At 40.5% G+C, this 21276-nt stretch overlaps 1 protein-coding gene across 22 annotated transcripts in view; it reads right to left on the reverse strand.

Annotated features, from left to right (window-relative positions):
• LOC105937280 (adhesion G protein-coupled receptor L3) overlaps positions 1 to 21276 on the reverse strand; it is a 333177-nt gene that overhangs the window by 243331 nt on the left and 68570 nt on the right. The gene's annotated exons all lie outside the window — the stretch shown is intronic.

Here is a 21276-nt window from a genome sequence, read left to right on the forward strand (position 1 = left end):
TAAGGAGGAGAAGAAGGGAGGGGAGAAGAAAAAAAATAACAACAGATGGATGCACCGTGGCTTTTTATCATCCAGTCCTTATGTCACTGTGGGTTTCAAGTTGTCATCAAGAGGCACAGCGCAAGTTGCTCAATCTCCAGTCAGCCGAGCTCACGCCGGGTGTGATCAACTAAAGGCTGGGACGGTGTGAACCGGCGAGATGTATTTTTGGGTAGTCTGTTGTTGTTTGCTCATCGGAGTGTTAACTCCCCCACCTTACTGACAAATCACTCCCACAGTGAAACAAAGACGGGAATGGGAAAGGAGAGGACAACGAGGATGGTCTGCGTATCGTGCATGTCTACGCTTGTATGCAGCCCCGGTGCGCATTCGCGCAGGGCCTGATGGTAATTGACATAAGAGATGCAGAGATGTTTTCTCTCTCCTGTGGGCATTAGCCCATAACTGCACAGTCTGAGTGTTTGCACCTGTGAGTGTTTTTTTTTTTTCCTTCATAACTACGTTCCGACAAACACAACGGCTGACCAGATTTACTTGGAGCAGCTAGTTTAACCGGGGTGAAAATTACAGCAACACAATCGAATGGTGGTGGGTGGGGTGTGTTTTGTCTTTGTGTCTTCCAGAAATAGATCGAAACTGTGAAGGCTTGTGCTAAGATGAAATCATTATTTTCTTGTTTTAACATAAGATTTTTGTAAAAAAATAAAAAAATAAAAATTATATATATAATATTGTTGCCACACTTAAAAAGGTTTCAGAACAAAACCAATTCTTCTATTTACAAATGATCGTTTCAGTTTTTAAGGAAAAAAAAATGCAACTATCCAAACCAACATGGCCTCCTGTGAAAAAGTAATGGCTCCCTGATCCTAATAACTTCTGATGCAAACCTTGATGTGTGGTGCTTTACATATCAATGGCTGTGTGTTGAAATATGTTGAGGGGACAACAAAGTTACACCGTTACACAAGCTGTACACTGATTAATATCTGTATCAAAGTGCTGTTTAAGTGTCGTCCAATGAAAATACAAAACTATGAGGAATGTCCTCATCTTTGTGTGATACTGCATCTGACTAAATGCTTGATCTTGTAGGTCTAGAAATAACCACTCCGAATAACCACCCAAACAATGCAATCATGAATTATATTTTAACACTCAAGTCATGATTCAACATGTAATTTTCATTTAGAGCCAAGTTGCTTTGAATCGATTCCTCCCTTTCGCAAAATAAATCACCTGAAATGCTTTTCCACAGCAGTGTAAATGTCACAATTTGCTACGAGCTGTTACTTTTACCTTGTTTTCCAGTTGTATTACTCATATGGAGAAGTCACCCACCCCTCCCATATTTCCCCTCGGCGATTGCACTTTTTAAACTCAACCGGCAGCCACGCCCACAAAATCCTCACACCGGATGACACGATCAGTACACTCGTCCCATTCGACTTAAAATGAACTGCAAACATAGCACCTAATTTGCAAGGTGTTAGCTTGCGTCCGTGTTAGATTAACACTTCAGAAGAATTATTTTTTTTTTTTAAAGTGAAGCGTGAAACTGTGCAACAGTGCATCTATAAGTGGGATGTATATATTTAGGAGAAGAAAGAAAAAAAACACAGTTTAAAGGTGGATGAGCATCCTGTATTCTGATGAGAGCCAAGATAATCTCTACAAATGCGTTTTCAGGATATTAAGGTTAAGTCAGCCTTAATGATTAGACCATCCACACCCTTCTGTTATCCATAATATGCCATGATCTGCTGCACACGCGTAACCTCTGCCAAACGATTCCAGCCAACCAAAGCATTATCGCCACACATTAGGAAACCCAGACTGCATTTAATCTTACACTCCTTTAGCAAAAGAAAACCTTAAAAAGTGTGCCAAAGGCCATGGCACAGGTAAAGCTGAACGGCATCCACAAATTTCAAGTTAAACGGACAAAACATGCTAAAAAAAAGATCCTTGCGTTTCATCCAATTTTCCATCCATCCACCACAATGCGGTCGTCCTCCCTGGCGTGTGTCAACGGGTTCCCTGCGAGCGCTGACATTCCCTCCATCTCAGACGCTACTTCTTAATCCAAACGCACAAAAAAACAAACAAAAATCCTAGATTAGAGTAATCAGATCCAGAGCCAATCAGGACTTACTGCGTAAAGTCTCCATTTGGACAATATCAAGAGGTTAGAAGTCAATGTGCTTAATCAACTCGATCTTAGCAGATGTTTGAGTGGGGGAAAAAAAAAAAAGAGGTTTAACGGCTCGTCTAAGCCGGCTTTTAATATACAGTTGATATGCAGGGTGTTGGAACAGTAATCGGGACGAGCGTGTTTGATCAAAGCCATTTTCTTACAAGTAAACAGCACTTTTAATATAATTTCTTGACAGCTAGATGAGAGCAAAATTAGACGTCACAGCAAATTAGATCCTGCGACTCCCGTGAGACAGAGACGGGAGGGGGGGGGGGGGGGGGGTAAAAAAGATCTTATTCCAATAATAATCATATAAAAGTACACAATCCAACGAGAAGATTAAATGTCAACTGTAAGATGATTTACAAAACTATAAAAAGGGGATGCAGAATTTTTAGACATAATATACATTATTTTTCAAATAGGAAGTTGTTGAAAGAAGTACTTGATCCCATGTTGGTTTAATAAGTTGCAAAAGCATTAACCGTCCTATATTTCCTGTAAGAGGACAGAATAACCAAAATCCCTGGAACAAAAGTAGAAATTGATTTGGATGGCATGGAGGGAAATAAGTATGTGGACCCAGCTTGAATTCTGGCTGCCACCGATTGATGTGTGATCCTACGATCCAATCTCTCAATCATTTACAGCTACTTGTTACCTTAACTGTGTATATAAGGCACATCTGTCCTGAGAATTGATTTATTTCAATCCAACACCTCCATCACCACGAGTAAGACCAAAGAGCTGCTTAAGGACGTCAGGAGCAAGACAGGAAAATGCTCCAAGACAAAGAGCTTGCTGACTCTTGGAGTGAATATGTGCCTATATAAGAGGCGGTTGTTAATGATCTGAAAGCAGTTGAGATCAGGGTCTCCAAGAACAGCACTGAGGTTTGCAATAGTTAAACCAGGCGTGTCCGAGGTGCGTGTCTATTTGCGGCCTCTGTGCTGATTATGTGCCGCCCCCTCCAACTGTACTTCAAGAGAGATTTGGCTGACCAGCACTGGAGGCTGGTGAAGACAGAAACTTGTTTTTTTTTGTGTGTGTTTTATTTTTTTAATTAGGGTCACCTTATTACAGACAAGTTCAAATCTTACAACTGAATGTTGTTTTAAACGTTAGTTACAACACAAAAACATTTGTCTTTTAATAACCACACATTTTACATTTGCTCTAACTTCATAGGAAATAAGAATACATATATCCAACGATTGTTACTTAAATGCAGACTTTGGTGCATTACAATCTGATTTAAAATTTATTTATTAAAATTGGCCACATACAGTCCAATTTCTTTATTTGAAAATACCATTAAGTTGAGCAAAGAATAATTAAAATGAAAAACAATGTGTTATGTTATTTATTTTTATTCGCTTTTCTGGCACTCAAGTGCATTTTACGTGACAATTTCGGCCAACGAGCAGAAAAAAGTTTGGACACTCCTTAGCTAAATGATTCAGGGACGGTTTGGGAGACAATTTGTTGGTCAGTTGAAACCAAACGTAAACTCTATGGCAACGATCACTTAAAGAACACCATACCAGCAGTCAAACAGAAAAGGAAACATGTTCTGCTGATGGACAACTGTTCGTTGAGGGGCCAATGTAGGTTAAAATCTTAGATGTACCCCTTTTGCTCCAGACCAGAAGATTGGAGATGAATTTTTTTGGGTCTTCCAACACAACAGTGTCCAAGACAACAAGCGTGGCTAAATAAAAAAACAAAAAAAGTAAGGACATAGCCAGTCTTTAGATTCTGGTTTTACAGAAAATCCCTCAAGGGAGCTGGAGCTTGGGGCCGCTGAGTGGCAGCTAAGAAACCTAAAGGCTTCAGAACATTTCTGCACAGAGGTCGGCCTGAATTGCTCCCGATGTGTCTGCAATCCAGGTGACAAATGTCAGATTGCATCTTTCCGCTGTCCTTGAAAAGAAAGGTTTTTCCACCGAGTATTGAGTCATGTTTCACTTAGTGACAAGCCAATTAGTTTACTGCTAGACATGCACAGAGAGATTTACAGGGAAATTAAATTGGACATTTTTTTTTTTTTTTATCTCAACTTGACCTGACCGTAGGGCCAGTTGGTGTGAAAATGAAAAATGTGATATTTTCCCAGTCCAGGAATGCACCACATCTAAGCACTACCAGGTCACACTAACCACAGCACCCCTTAGCTTTAGAGAGGTGTCAAAAAGCGAAGTCAGAGATTTAAGAAGCTATTTAAAAAAAAGAATGTTTTTTTTTTTTTTTTTAACGGCAGCAATTAATTCAGGCTGCTAAGACTGGGAGCCAGACTGTGTGGTAGGAACAGGTCATTTAGCTTCTTCACCATTTCTCACTTGTGCAGCCTTTGTTCCCTTCATAGCTTACTTTGATCGGTGCATCTCCATTTATGTCATCTCTTTTTGTTGGATTTTGGGTTGATATTCTCTCCCCATTAAATCAAAAGTACCAAAAAGGACAATTTATTTCTTTTTAACTTAAATAATCAACGGGTTATGCACCAGTAGCCTCCATTAATGTAACATACATTAGGCGGAAGAAGATGAATGCTTTCTCTAGGATGGTGTTTAGACATTGTTGCATTTGTGTGTGTGTGTGTGTGTGTGTGTGTGTGTGTGTGTGTGTGTGTGTGTGTGTGTGTGTGTGTGTGTGTGTGTGTGTGTGTGTGTGTGTGTGTGTGTGTGTATACACGCTTGGGAAAATGTATGTGACTTATCTCAAAGCACAATCGATCACAACTTTAGCAGGTGCTAGTCTAATTATTAATTATCTCATAATGTAAAGCATCAGAAATCAGAGTAGGTAATTAGATCCCCCCCCCATCCACCCAAAAAAAAAAAAAAAAACTGTAATGAAGTGCCAAAAGAACCCAGAATGAAATACATGATTATGAGAAAAGTTTGGATGCTTTTTTAAGAAAAAAAAAAAACAACTGGGGGAAAGATGAAAAAAAGACAGCAGCGGTCTGGTATTGCCAACTTGTCTTGTACTCCAGAAGGAGCCTCGTGATACATCATAGCGCTGACGTTTCAAGGGTACTTGTTCTGAGAGGGTATTTAGGATAACTCTCTTAGATAAGTCGGCCAAAAATTTAGCAGACCTCGCAAACAAACTGTTCTCTGCCACATCAAGGAGACTTCTTCATTACTGCCTCGATGTTCCTTAAGAGCAACTTCTTCCTAATCAGCAGTGTTGTTTGTGTTAGTTTCCCAATGTGCCAAAGGGGCCAAGATGAAACATGACAGTTCTAATTAAGTGACTTTTTATCTAAAGGAGCTGCGTGATATTGACACAGAGCAGTGGTTGATGAGAGAGTAATAAGTTGTCTCAACACAATTACGAGTTTGAGGGATAAACAGGAGGCAGAGGGAAGTTGCATTTGAAATGATTATAGGGAACTGGTAACAGAAATAAATAATATATGCAAAGAGGTGCCACCTTCAATCACTTCACACATAGATGTATTAATCTGGTGTAGTAAGGATGCAAAGTTGCTTTTTATTTGCTGATGTACTGTTAAACGGCGCCACTAACCCCGACGCCGGCAGCGTGCTCATGCTCCTCCAACTGAGTGAGACTCAAATGTGTTATCTTGTGATCAAGCCTGCTGTTTGACTGCTCTGACAATGACAAAACACCTGAACGCGGAGAAAAAAAAGAAAAGTAAAACATCAGAAGGCAAACATCAGTGAAGTCTGAACGCCGAAAAACGTGGAGAATCAGATGCTTCCGCACGTGGATGACCTTCTGCGGATCCTACCCTCTGTCACGCCGGATCATTGCAGCCCATTTACTGCAATGGCCCCGCCTCACTCTGCTTCCCTCTCTAACGTCTAGGTGCATGGCAGATAATCAAATAAAAGTCAGTGTACCAGTTGTTTTGCATCTTTTTTTTTTTTTTTTTTTACATCTACTTTACATGTTTAAACACACATTACTTTTACATGTGAGCCACTGTTCCTCTTTTTGACTGTTGAACACCATCACCAGACCGTGCAATAACTACAGAAGAGCAAACAATCCCACTTTTGAAACATATCAAATAAAGCCTTTTTTTTATTTCTATCCATTTAGTTATTCGCTTTAAAAGTGAAAATATTCTACTTCTAGACAATCAGAGCATGTCTTAAAATTAGCAAAGCATGAGTAACAGTGCATTGCATTGCAGACATTGATGAAACACATAATTGAGAAACTGAAGAGAATTTCATTTTCAAAATCTTATATGTAGCGTAACCATTTTGCTCTAAACCAAAAGACTTGAAATTGATTTAAAATGGGTCTTCCAACATGACATTTTTAAAACTGGAGGGAATTTGTTAGACAATTAGCAAAAATGTCCAAAGTGAATTTATAGATACTTTTTAATGCAGTTTTTTCATGCATAAACTGTGTAGAGGCTAGAAAAGCATTTATACTACTGAGTTTCTTCAGACTTTTCTGAACCTTTGTTGGAAACTGCTCCCACCACTTTTGCCATCTTTGTGCCATTCTGGTCATTCAGCCATCAACATTTTCCGCTCTTTCAGGACACAGTAGGCCTATCTCTACCTTTTTGCTTTTTAGAATGCTCACGCTTGCATTACTTTTTTAAACAACCCCCCACAAATAACCTTTGCTCTCTAAAGGCTGACAACTATTTAGTCTAGAAACGCCATTCAGTCCTGCAGTACATGTCTGCATACTTGAAAACCTTCAGGAACCAACTGTTTCAAAATCTTTGCCAAACTTCAAAAGGAATGGACTAGTGTCACTGCCACACCTCAGACTTTTAATATAGACTGGCTTCTGTTTTAGATAATGCAATGATAAACATCTTTAACAAACTAAATAAGTAGGGAAGGATGCATTTCACTTCTGCACCCAACCGAGACATGGAAGAGCGTTAGCTAACATGCTATTGGTATTCTGTCAGCTATCTCTAGCACGTTGGTGCTAACTTGCATAGATTTTACACAGCAGATAGCTATAGCATATTAAGAACTAATATTAGCAGGGGTCACTACATGAGACGCTTCAGGTTCAGCTTCTGCTATGCACCGTGCTTTATCTGTATTTCTTACATTTTTTTCAGATACTTCTGCTACTTATTCAGATGTTTCTGCTTCAAAGCCCATTCAGTTCACAGCAATCACGCTGGTATTTTACAGAAAAAAAAGGTCATTTTTTTTCTAGTAAATATTTGTTTACTAAATTTAAACGTGAAAATCTAAGGTTTCTTTATCAGCCAGAAGATCAGTGAACCCTGACAGATGAATTCAGTGATAAGTAATCCAAGAGAAATTATCTAAATTCTGCATGTCAATTTAAAATATTTTGTAAGTTGGATACGGAGTCCCCCCCCCCCCCCCACCATCCGCCCTCTCTTCTTTTGAAGTATTAATAAGACAGACATTGCTCAGATTCACATCATCACTTGCAGGCATTTCTCCGTCCGTCACCCCTTGACCTGAGGAAACTGAAGAGGATTTTCATCAATCCAGAGGCGATCCATACAACCCCTCTGCACCAAAATGAAACTTGATCCTTAGCGTTATCTGATTGGAAGCATAGTAAGTATGATGTTTCTCGCTACGCCTGCTTGAAGCCCTCCTACGTATCAACTGGGGAATGAAAAGGGATGCCGCGCCGGGTTAAGTGCCGTGTCTCAGATATTCAGCTGTTTTATGTCCAGATGCTTATCACAACAGCAGTGAAGGGCTCGGTGATTTTTCTTTTTTTTTTTTTTCTTTTTTTTTTTATGAAGCAGACGGTGTGTTCATGCAAATGGAGTGTCTCTTCTCAAATGAATATTAATCTAAGCACACAGTCTGCATACATGATGATTGATGAGCACCAGCACAGAAATCTTAGGAGATGAGCCAAGATGATTAGAACTCAGGCCGTCCCTTCAATCGGTGAGCTCCCTAAGCTTGCCGATCATTTAAAGATTAAGTGGTCAATCACATAATATTAAACATTTAATTCCATAATCATCCTTTCTAATACGGGCTGAAAAACGCGCAGAGCCGGCGGTAGATGGAAAGGGCTCCTTTTAAAGAAGCTGCGTTCTTCCCTGGAGCTTCACAACAAGCGCGGGAAGGCATTCACTCATACAATTGGTTTTCCACAAGGGACCTCAACACAGCTAGCCGGTGACAGGCAGATAATAGCCCCAACTTCTGCCTGCACACTCCCTCAATGGTCCAATATGATAGGCTTGTTGAATGTGACTGATGGCTCGGGTTAAATAATGGGGGCCATACACGCACCCCCCCCCCCCCCCCCACCACCTCCCCATCAATGTACACAAAGCCAGTGTGTACCCTCCTGACACCCGCAAAACACGTTTCCCAACTTCTAGACAGCGGAACACAATTCATTAGCGGGAATTACTTGCACACCCAATAAGAAGCCAAGATGCAAAGCAAATAAAGCAAATTAGCATCCCAAATATTTAACGCTGCACATGCATACAATGGGGATGGGTGGTGCTCCCGCATTGGGAGACAAATTAAAGCACACAGGCCTGAGCACACAAATGGGCGAGTGAATGAATACAGATGGATGCATCGTTTTAAGGCAGAGCAAATCTGCCCTGTGATAGTCCTCCATTGTGATGCAAAGCTCAGCCTCTATTCATTTCCACATCTTCCTTCTTCCTATGCCGTCTGCCCTTCTCTCTCTCTCTCTCTCTCAACACTTCTTCTTCTAATGCGGCAATAGATCTCCGGAAAATGAACAGGGCAGAGAAAAGGTGGGGCGATAGGCAGGGCAAGGGGAAAAAAAAAGACGACAAAAGACAGAAATGAGGATGTAAAGCATTTCAAGACATGATGATGGTCATTAAATCCCACTTTATTAGATCAGAATTCAGACACTGTTATAGAAGCTCAGGTGAGCTGCTTACAATGACAACCTCACCGTTTCGACATCGATCGTCTACCAGAGCCAAATGAAAAACACTACAAATCACAGTGATTCCAGCATTGGTTTTGAATGGCGGCTAAAAGGCAGTATGTTATACCATTACATGGAATACTGCATTACGTTTGAACCTCCAAACTTAAAAATATAATTCAAATTGTATTTAACGGGATGTTATAGACTTTGAAATGCATACATTCAGGAAGAATTACTCCCAGCATTTAAGTGTTTGAGACGGACAAAAAAAAATGTACAATGTAGAAATTTGCCTATAGGTACAATTCAGGAAATCAATATTTGCCGATGTAACATTTTGTCACAACAACAAAGATTTACAGATTTTTTTTTTAAATTGATTTTACTTTTGATAGCAATGCAATTAGTAACGCTATTCATTACAGTATCTCCATTCTTGCCTTGTTTAGTCACTTTTAACACTTTTACCTGAAGCAAACTATACTGCAAATAAGTTAACAATATACTGTACTACTGGTATATAATAATGAAAGTATTATATAGACAGCAGGAAAAAGCATAAAGCAGATTCCCTCCTCATCACACAATTACTGAAAGTGAAATCTCACTGAGTGGCTGCTCTTGCCTCACATGAGCTCTTTCAGGCATGTTCCAGTTACTGTAAAATCAGGTTGGCATGGGAAAAAGTGCTTTATGTCAAATACTGACATTTGGTCATATGTTTTTTTTGTTGTTGTTGTTTTTTAAATGACGAACGATTTTTGGAAAATTTCAGAATAAACACGACCGAAACAATATGCAGACAGAAAAGATCACACACTGTAAAGCTATGGGAACCGGCAAAATAAATGAAATTGTTTATAAAGTCTTCTGAAATGACAACACGTCCAGAGAAAAAAAAAAAAAAAAACACATTTTGACTAAGAGGCATCACGCCTACAAAAATGACATACCATAAACTCACGTTTCCGCATGAGAAACAAAGCCAATCCAACCCATTTTTCTAATCTGCTGAACATCTGTTCGTCAAATTTTCCACTTATTTTATTTTTTTTTGTATTTGGCATTTACAGATCTCCATTTCCTTCCGTTTCATGTTTCAACTGACTGTATTTGCATAATTCTCCAATAGACACTTCATTCCCTGCCAGATTTAAGAATGGGGTGAAAATCACGACACACACACACACACACACACACACACACACAGACATCCACAGACAGGCAGAGACAACAACAGCAATTTCAGCTCACCCTCCGAATCAGGGGTACAGCAAATTCCAATGTCAATAACGCAGATCCCACTGGTGCATGCATTTCAATATCATTATCTGATGCTGAGCCGAGTGCACCGAATATAATGAAATCTTAAAACATGAATTGCAGAGCATCCCCGACACGATAAATGTGATGCACATTTTCGACAACTAAATTATGTATCATGCTGCATGCACTCAGTACAGACTTGATTTCAATGTTAATTCTGCTTCCCGTACATCCGGCCCCGCATGTCACCTTTGGCGTTGTTGACCAGAAATTGCAACGTGTGCTTCAAAGTGGCATAATGATCGTAGCGCGAGTGCAATGAATATGATGTAACTGTATGATGTGGCTGTGTCACAAGCAACCACAGGGGTCGGGATCACAGGGAACGCAGATGTGTTGCAACTGGAATCCACTCCCGATCCACGGGTTTAAAGGCATGTGTGCTTATATACATGCCCACTGGACAGGATTTTTATATGCAAGCATAAAGCTTAATATTCATAGAGAAACAGCTGTAAAAGCAACATTTGAAAGCCCATGCAAGAGGAAATGCAAATATTTTAAACTACCGTATTTTTCGGACTATAAGGCACACTTAAAATCCTTACATTTTGTCAAAAATTGATGGTGCACCTTATAATTCGGTGCACCTTACATATGATTAAAGTTGTGCTTACTGATCGATTTTATGCGGTAGGCTACAATGCGCTCAAAAAAATCTCTTAAAATGTGCAAGTACCGCTTTGGTTAGCAATGAAGCCACTACGCTCAATGGATATTCGAAGCATTACGGTACATTGTGTCACTACCTGATCGGACCCCTGAGCTGTCTACAAGACTGCCTGACTGTAATGTCTAAACTAGAAGTGCTTTCATGTAAGGCAGCCCGCATCCAGAGTACGCGCTAGCAACAATAAACCAAGTAAGTCAATTCAATATAAAAGTTCAGTTTATTTTTGGCCTTATTTTAGAAACAGTGCAGTCCAACTACTCTGTCCACCCAACAGAGGCGGATAGCCTTCCCTCTCAGGAGAGAGCTGTGTACGTGGAGGAGCACACTGCAAAAAGGGAACCAAGATCAATTTTCCGTAATATTTAAAAAGGAGCAATAAACAAACTTTCATTATTTTACATAGAAGGAACTAAAATATAGTTTTGTTGAGAAGTAAAGGTATCTGTTTATATGAACCATGGTGTGACGTCACACACCGTCTATGTGTTGTTCTCCAGCCTTTTGCTTACATAGCCACTCAGGGCTTAGCCCCTCCCACCCCTTAAAATGCTACAGTGGCCGCTGGTTCACCCACAGGCGATCAGGACCTGTTTTTACCACAAAGAACAACAGTCTTTGGCAAAGAAGTTGTCAGGTAAGGAAAGAGACAAGACAAGGATCAATATTGGCCTCCCTTTGTGGAAAGGATTTGTAGAGCAGAAGCAGTTCCAGTTTCACTCAAAGCTAGCTTTTCTCCTCCAGACAGGTGAGTAACAGCATGGAGTCAGATGCTGTTTTTGTTGGTGTTACAGTCCTCTTAGACTATGTCGATTCGATTCAATGTAAAGCTACTATTGTTGCATGTGGGTTAATTGTCGGAGATTAACCAGCAGTCGGCCAGGCATTACTGTTATGTGAAGCGGATAGACGGTAGACCAGCTAACCTGGTATTGTTTAACACGGCCCGGGGTTTGGTGAGCTGCCAACTGTGATCCTCACGTACATTCTGGGATTTTATTTTTTGATAACTGGTCTGTTGGTTAGATTTTGGAGGTAGAGAGTCGTGGCTGATCACACATCTTGTTTTGGTCAACATTGCTCAACAGCGCACATAGTGGTGAAATTACACAGCAACTGAATACTGAAACAGCAAAAGAAGTTGGCTACACAATTTAGAAATAGCCAATAAGTGCGCTCAACTATGAAGTTTAAAATGTCACCGGTTAACCTGAACTGGTTACTTGAACATATAGATGAGTCTCCCTTTTTCCCAATGACCAGATGGACACTAGATCTCAATCTAAAAGAGCCCAAGTGATGTCCTGGGAGGTTCCTATCATGGATGTGCAGCGTACAAATCTGCAGCAAAAGTGTCATGTGTCATGTTTGAATGGACCAAAATCTTTTAAGAATGCCTTTTTGTTAAATCTATGCCCCCAAAAGTAAGGTAGTTCAAAAGAAAAAGGAGGTCCCAACGCAGTACTAGCAATGCATTGCTAATAAAGAGGCAGATAAGTGTACTGCCTCCATGATTCATTCTTTAAAATATTGGTTTGCAGACCATGGTAAGCATATTTTCTATATATACATGCCTTCTTTAGACCACTTGCTTAATAGCAGGCCAGGTTGGGGAAAAAAAAAAGAAAGTGAAACATTTAAGGAATGTAGGAAAACCCAAAACAAACATTTCTGCCTCGTCAACTTAGTCTCATTTGGGCCAACAATAGCCCATTACCCCGCTGAACTAGACTTTATTATTCAGCTAATGTTTAAGGGTAAATAGCCATTCAAACATAGCTGACACAAAAGGTCAACAGTCATAATGGTGAATGTCTTTGTTGGTTCTTCTTTGGCAGCTTTCAGAAAGCGCAGCCTGAAATGTGAGAGAGCTCCTCTCGTCAAGACCTCGGTGACCTGGCTTTAGAGTGATCGATTAGAGAGCAAGAGCAAACTTGCAAACTCCTGATAGAACCTTCAAGCACTGGCTTTTTAAAAAGCTAAAAAAAAAGGGAAAAAAAAGAATATCTGACAGCCAGGAAAAAGACTTACGCACCCTTCTACTCCAAGTCATTGAAAGAGAAAGAGAAGCTGTCCAACGTTGCAAACTCTTCCTTCCTACCTCTTTCCGTCATCCCTGTGCTCAACTTATCACAATGTGCCGAGATATAATGAGTTATAATTGGGAGCCGTTTTGCTTTTCCAAGCTGAAGAAAAAATAAAGTACAAGCTGTTGGAAGGGGGGGGCAAAAGAAGCAGTATGGAGAACTGCTGTCTGGCAGCGGGGGGATCAAAAGCCTTTACTCAGACTGGTAGAGAATGGAGTTTGATGAAAGTCTGATTGGTCTGGGCAAACATCCTCACGAGGTACGTCTCCTGACAAAAGGAGCAACACTCTCCTCTCTCGCCGAAGCAAATGCTCTCATGTCAAACAGATTGCGGCTGTTCCCGGGGAACTCTGTTGCACCGCCTGGATTATATCGACTTCAATCTAAATGTCGACTGAATTTTTAGGAATTTATCTCTCCTTCTACCTCGTCTTCAGGTAGACGCCTTTTCCCCTCGGCGCACACAAGCAGCTCCATATTCACCTACTCATAGATTTTATACATTAGTCTACACTAAAAAAAAAAAAAGTGCCTCAGCGTTGAATAAACTCACTCAAACTAATGGAGTTCTTGTGTAATTGAGTGAGCAGCATGAACCGAGAAGCTGCACAACTTACAAAAGAACCCATTTAGGACGTACCAGTTTAATTTCACTAGATGCTGACTAATTCTAATTAAGCCATTAAAAGACTTTGTGTGAAGCACAAATCTGCAAGCACAAGGGATTCATTGAAGTGATTTGGGAGCTCAAAGAGAGGAGAACAAAATCTGCACCGCCGATGCCATCGATGGCTGCTCTATCCGTGCCCTGTGTGAAAATGAGGGGAGGTAAAGCGCTGGGCTGTTTCAGTCATTATTTCAGAAAAGCAGCCGCTGTACAGGGGCGCAGAGGATGCTCGGCGATGCGAGAGCGAGTCTCTGTGTTTATATGCACTCAAACCCTCTTCTGGTAACCGAGCGAATCCGCGGAAGCCCACGAGCGGATGACCTTGCCACGGGGCCTATTGGCTGAACAGAGCAACGTGTTTCGGCCGGGCTCAGCATGCAGCCTCCTCGAAAATCTAAAAGTGAAGATCTCCGGGGGTCAGGCAGCCACGGTAAGGTCAGGGGGTAGTTTGCAAATGTCAAAGTACAGGGGGGAAAACAATTGTAAAATAAGGCTATTGAAATGCTTTGATTGGTGTGCTCAATACAAAAAGGGTATGAGTCTACTTCAACTGGACTATAACAAAGAGACTTGAAAATGTAGAAAAATTGATTTGAATTAAGGCCCGGGCAGAAACTAGTTGTTCTCCATGTAGTCCGGCTAAATAAAGTCTGTCATTTATTAGCAATGTGTAACACTAAAACTCTAAAGGGCAAGAGACAACGGCTCGTTCTGCACGTTGTCTGCCAAGAACAGGATTACTCCCTGCATCAACTCGGATTCAGCTTTGCATTTAAAAAAAAAAAAAAAAAAAAAAACACAAGTGAGTGAACAAGAGAAGATGTCAAATATAGAAAGGGGCTTGCAGCTTTGCATGCAGTTCATGTGTAGAAGATGTGAATGTAACGTAAGGTTTTTGTGTTGGTTGGCAGCCTCCGTGCACTGCACAAGACTGATTGTATAAATACACAGTTCACTTTCTCAACAAATACTTACTCAGCTGGTCCGTAAAAGTTCACCCTCACCCCCCAAATGTCATGCATTCTGTGTGTGTGTGTATGTGTGTGTGTGTCTCCCCTCCTGGTTTTGTCAGTACATAACATGATTTAAGTGACATGCCACAGAACCATCTGGACCCAGTGTTCTAGGTCCAAGCCTTAATTGCACTCTGGTGTCATGTTTTTCGTCCACTGATGCCACAGCCTCAAACAAAAGTCGACCCTTTCCTTCGGAGCAGATGATAGCCAGGAAGTTGGTAATTGCTTTAGTCTTTCTAGAGTTAGGCAACCAAATACGCAGCAGGGCTGTGCAGACACTCTATGGCGAGCTCTGTTAATGAGGCTGCCTTCTGTTAATCTTCAACTCCCAGCTCGTTGGCTCTTTCCTGATCAATATTAAATGTGTCAGTGTGGTCTTTGCTAGCTAGTTATATCTGCTTTAGCCAGATGTTGCCTCCTTAGGTCCATAAGACGTCCCACCAAATGCTAAAGGGATGATGCCCACTACCACCACCTCACCCCAAATATGGATCAATGGTCATCAGAACCATTTTCAAGTCATGGATGGCTCATTAGCCTGTCCGTTTTTTCTAACTCACTTTTTGTTTAGGATCCAAATTCAACCCCAGTGGGCTAGTAGGTTTAACCCTAAAAAATATTTGTAAAACTGTCTGTACCATGCCTTGTCGAGACGCAAAGATAAAATTCAGTATAAACAGTCCACTTTGTCCCGTTTACACTAACCTTTTTTAAACCGAGCCGAGACCAGTCCGAGCTCGGTAACCGAGATAACTCTTGTGTGTAAATGGTCAGCAGACTGAACTGGACCGCGCTAAACATAACCGGACCGCGCTAACTGCAGACCAGTTCCTGAGCAGGTCTTGGACTGTTTTTTTTATCCCGGTTATCTGATAACGAAGAGCGCATGAGCAGACCGCGTCATCCCTTTACAGTCACCTGACTGTCTGCGTTTTTCCGGCGTGTCTGGCTGCACGTCCCGATTCACAATCCATTCAGCCAAATTTCAGACATTCATAATAATACTAGCTTCCTTACCATGCCACACAATTTCCAGAGAAATCGTGCGGCATTACTGCAGGATTACTATTGCAACAACACATTATCAGTAGGGTAAAACTAACCTGTCTCACGACGGTGCTTAGCAGTGTGATGAACCTCAGTGTCTGTTGTTGTTTCCTGCGTCTGTAAATCCTTATTAGACGTTTGTTTGTCTTATCCACGTCCCAAAAGCCGACTCTGTCTAACCATAACATCCTGAATGTTACGGGCGCCGCCGTTTTGATTTGCTCGGTCCCGCCTTCAATCCCAGAGAGCAGCAGTACCGCAGATCGTCACTAGGAGGCGAGGAGCAACCAAGGAACCGGGATAGTGTGGTGTGTAAACGGTCGTCTCGGCTTGGTTAACTGATCCAAGCTCAGACTGGTCTTGGCTTGGTTAAAAAAGTGTAGTGTAAACGGGCCTATTGTCAACCAATATATACAGCATCTTGTTTTTTTTCCTAAGCAAAAACATTTCCAACAGGACAAATGTGGTTTTCTTGTAAGAAAGATGGTTAAAGTGGATTCAAATCTCAAACTTCTTAAATATTTACAAAGCAGTTTGTAGAGCCGTTGCTTCTCCGCATTGGAAGGAGTCAAATGAGGTGGTTTGGATTTCTGATCAGGATGCCCACTGGGCATCTCCCTTTGGAGGTTTCCTGGGTACATCACAAGACAAGACGGATGGACGGATGATGAGTAAGAGTCTTTTCTCAGCCAGCTGACTGGCAGTATACAGCAAAAGTTCAGCGTGGTCCGTACCGCAGGAGAAAACCAGCCCATGTCTGCTTCAAACAGGGCATGAATAAGAAAGACATGAAAATGTACCATATCTCTCTTATTTCCCACTAATGGCTAGTTGTAGCCCGTCAGTTGAGACTTAACACATCTAGTTTTGTTTAAGCCAAAGGGACAAATGGGTATTTTGCTATAAAGAAGTATGCAAAGAAGCTGGGGCCAAAATTCTCACCCGTCTACACATTTCCTTTAATCTTGTGTAAGTGTCAAAACAGTTTGACCACATCTAAATCATTTTAGCACCTGCACCAATATGAAAGCAGGTTCTCTTTGCACCGCCGATGATCCCCTTTGATCAAAAACTCTTTAAAATTGAACTATATTGACTGAGTTTCTGGGGAGAGCTGTCAGCCACCTCGCTAGAGGTGGCAAAAGCTCAGCTGGAAGGGGATTTTCCGCCCTTCTTTCCTTTCTCATTTCATTTTCCTCATTTCATTTCTGTATCAAACTGACACTGGAATGTTATTCAACCTGCACAACAGCTCATCGGGAGGAGTAGCTGTCTGAGGGGGGAGGACTACCATTAAAGCAAACTCTGAAACTCTATCTGACCCTTTCACAATCCCTCTGAAATCCCAACTTCCAAGTTAAGCTGGCCAAGCAAAAGTAGTTCATTTCTTTGCTAGTGCGCCATGCCAGAGCCTTTCTTTTTGACTTGGACCAGGAGCAAAGAATGGTCTCTGGGACTCCCTATGAGTTTGGCACAGAACTGACAGACCAGTTGGTTTCGGCTCAGGCGGGGAGGGGGGTTCTGCATTGACACAAATCCAAAACACACAGCTGATGCCTTGGAGTGGCAGGTCTGGTAACATCATTTGTGCGAGAGATTTCAGGTGCATTTTCTATTTATTACCCAGTACAGCCAACTCGAAGGGTTGTAAAAAAAAAAATAATGATCACGTTGTCCACGTTGATCCTGTGAAGAATTTCTGAGTGGGTATTGTTGGACAACTCCTGAAAAAGCCTGGCATACAAATCACTCCATGAAAACTGTCTCACAGCGAGGCACAATTATGCTCGGCTGATTGATACATTACTTTAGAACTGCAAGCACACGATCCATCTTCCCTCTAAAAATCTGTCACCGTCTTGTCTTTCAGAAAGCCATCAAACTTGATGTACGCTTTCAAGGTAATGTAAACGAGCAAACCATGCAACTTCACGCATACATACCTAAAGAGTTGAAATTACAAACCCTTATTTAAAGGGGGTTTGGTTAAAAGGTTATAAGCATATCTCAGCTGCAGCAGATAATTATTTTGATGATTTAATTCAGCATAAGAAATTAGTCACTAGCTCAGGCTGAAGTTGTATAGCGTTGACATGTTTTTTTTTTTTTTTTCGATAATAGGAATTTGGATTACTGAGCAAAAATCCAGTTACTTTTCTCCTTAGCCCTGGAAAGACCACTTTGATGTTCTTTTCTGTGGTTCGGGAGTTATTTGATAGAAGGTGTGCTACAGCTGTAGCCATTGTACCGAGAGGTGAAAGCTTCGCTGCGACCTAAACAACAGACTTAAACATCAGAAAAAGCCCCTACTGTGGAGCACTCAGATGTTTTAGCCAGCACAACAGACTCTGTGCGCGGACTTCATAGTTTCCTACAATTCTTGTGACAAACTCATACATTTCCCACACTTTCTGCTAGTTTGACAAAGCTAGGGGATGTGTATTATTAAGTTTAATGAGCGAGTTGAGCACCTAGTGACTTCTAGTCTCCACGAGGCAGGCACTGCATGATGCTGCGCATCCTTGCTGCTCCCAGCTTGGAGCAGCTCGGTGCATCACCGTCACACATAAGACAGTTAAATCTGCTGAGGAAAAAAAAAATGTTGCTAGTTTGTGTAAACGTGTCAGGTGGACGTCCAGAGGTTTGAGAACACGCGAGTATGTGGGAGCAGGTGGCAGGACTCACCTCTGGAGTCATTCCATGCACAAGGTAAAAGTCATCATCATAGAGTTGAATATTTACACTCAGTCACAGTAATTTGTATAACATTTAAAAGCCTATGATTTGTTGTCAGTATACTTTATTTGTATACTGACATGAAGCAACCCTTTGAATTTTATTTGGAGCAGGGAGTGTTAGATAATAATAATAATAATAATAATAATAATAATAACAATAATAATAATAATAATAATAATAATAATAATAATAATAATAATAATAAATTATTAATCCACTTTACATGTGGTTTACATATCTCAAATTGCTACAATTAAGAGGGTAAAAAAGACTAAACTAAAGTAGACTTTAAAAAACTAAAATCAGAAGTGATTAAAATGAAATTAGGTTAAACTCTTGAACAGCAGGGGAGTTTACCATTTATGGAAATCTCTCTGGGATTTCATAAATACAGTCAATTTGAAACTAGCACAGTTAAATTGGATAGGACTTTTCTGTGAACACTGTTTTTCTGACTTCTTTTTTTGAGTTTACATCTATCCCAAGTTGTATTTTGGGATACATGCTTACATTCATACATATCATACTTGCTGGTAGAAAGGAGTTTATTATAGTCTGTTAAAAAAAATAAAAATAAAAAAACAACATGATGAGAATAACATTTAAGCAAAAAGGGCTCTGGTATTGGAAATGTATCGGTATTGGCAGATACCCAAATTCTGGTATTGGAATCGGATCGGATATGAAAAAAACGTGGATCGGTGCATCCCTAAAACAGATGTCGGTATTTAATATGCAAAGTCGCTAAACTTCACATATTTCTACTTTGTCACCTTTAGATGGTGACAAACTGCTGGCAAATGAAACCCTTGCTTGGAGCTGAATATGTATCTACAGTCATTAGGGTATGCATAAGTCACACCTTGGCTGTGGGGTGGTATGAGGCAAATTTGTGAGAATCACATGCAGCGTGTTAAACTATCATGACACTTGCATTGAATGATTATAAACTGAGAAGCCTTCGATTGTTGAAATGGATGTAGAAGATCACTGCCAATCTACTACTCTGAGTAACTGACTGATATAAAACTAAAGCCGTATTAAAAGCAAAAAAAAAATTACAGCCGTTTAAGTTTATTTTATAGATTTTTATGCTCCCTTATTTCTCCATCAGGTGCTAGTCAGACCAGGAACGCTTTACATGTTGCTAACTACATGTTTCACACAGGAAGATCAATGGTGGCACACCGCCTCCTCCCTATACTTCTCATGTAAATAATCGCCAGTTTCACACTAAAGGCTATTTTACGCTTGACGCATTCATGTTCTGCAAAGAAACAGATGTGCAGACATGTCTGCAGCATTTATGCTCCGGTTGGCATTTCCTCTGAAGTAGCACTATTCTCCTAGACCCTAGAGGGCAGTGTTGTGCTCCTACACATAGCATACTACAAAGCCACTACACATAAAAGTAGAAAACAGTTTGTTCCAACATTTTAAAGCCTCTTTCTTTCTTCCAAGAGTAACTGCAATTTCTCGCCCGAAACGGAAAAAAAAAAACTATTTGTTGATCACGGTGAATTATAATCTGCATACATTTGGACTCTTGGCTCTTGGCCACCCTTCAGCTAGTTTTCTGCTTAAGTCTATGAGATAAACTAATCTGAATTTACACTAAATGAAGATGACAACACGGTTAACTATTACAGATATTCACTCCATATAATATTTTAATATAACATCCAAAAAATCCTGTACTTACTACGTCAGATATCCTTTGGTGTGACACAAATATAAATTGTACCCGTTTTGACATCACCAAGACCAAGGTAACAAACTTTTAGAGTAATCTTAGGCCTTCGAGTGTTTCTGTTAGGACTCGTGATGACATAAGCAGAAACTTGTACAACATCCAGCCGCATAATACTATGACACAGTCTTTCCAGGGAATGTTAAGCTTTTTCAGCTTGTTTTTTAAAATAAATACCTACGTTCAAAGGACATTTGTTAAAGACTGCGCCGGAATGCAGTTAAGTATACGATCTGACATAATTCAAACATGCTGTAAATAAACTTAACTGTAGATTGTACAAGAGATTGCCAGAAAATCGGTTCATAAAGTCTTGTCTTTGGAAACTAACACTCATGCAGCAAGCTTAACAGCACCACTATAAAGATTACCAATCATAAAATCTGACTTGTGTAAAAAAAGGAAATAAAATCCTGAGACCAAGCTATGAAACACTAAATGAGAAACCTCCCCTAAATGTAAAATAGTGTTAAAACTGAGAGCGGGTAGGAGTGCCCATCACAAATATACCTGGTTGGTTTAGCTCCAATGGCACCCCAACTTATCCCGATGTCATTGACATCAGTTATTGTAAATACAGACTTTCGATCATATTAATCTCACTTAGATAGTTGCAGAATATGGTGATGAAGTAAAAGATTAAAGCTAGACATTATAGGACCAATATTTAAGAATAACCGAAAAACTAGACAAGGCGTTTGAGTAGATTAAAGATTAATTACTACACAGGGTGATTAAGAAATTTCACACAGACTGAAACCAATCAGGAGCGAAGATTTTAACCCATATCATAAAATGTAGACGCAAATTTGTCTTTGCCAGTCCGCTGCTGAAACCTGTCTTTCATTGTTCTGAATAATCAAAGTCTCTCAGTTTTTACTGGAGACTGATC

This window comes from Fundulus heteroclitus, chromosome 14 (assembly GCF_011125445.2).
Source record: "Fundulus heteroclitus isolate FHET01 chromosome 14, MU-UCD_Fhet_4.1, whole genome shotgun sequence".
NCBI classification, from domain to species: Eukaryota; Metazoa; Chordata; class Actinopteri; order Cyprinodontiformes; family Fundulidae; genus Fundulus; species Fundulus heteroclitus.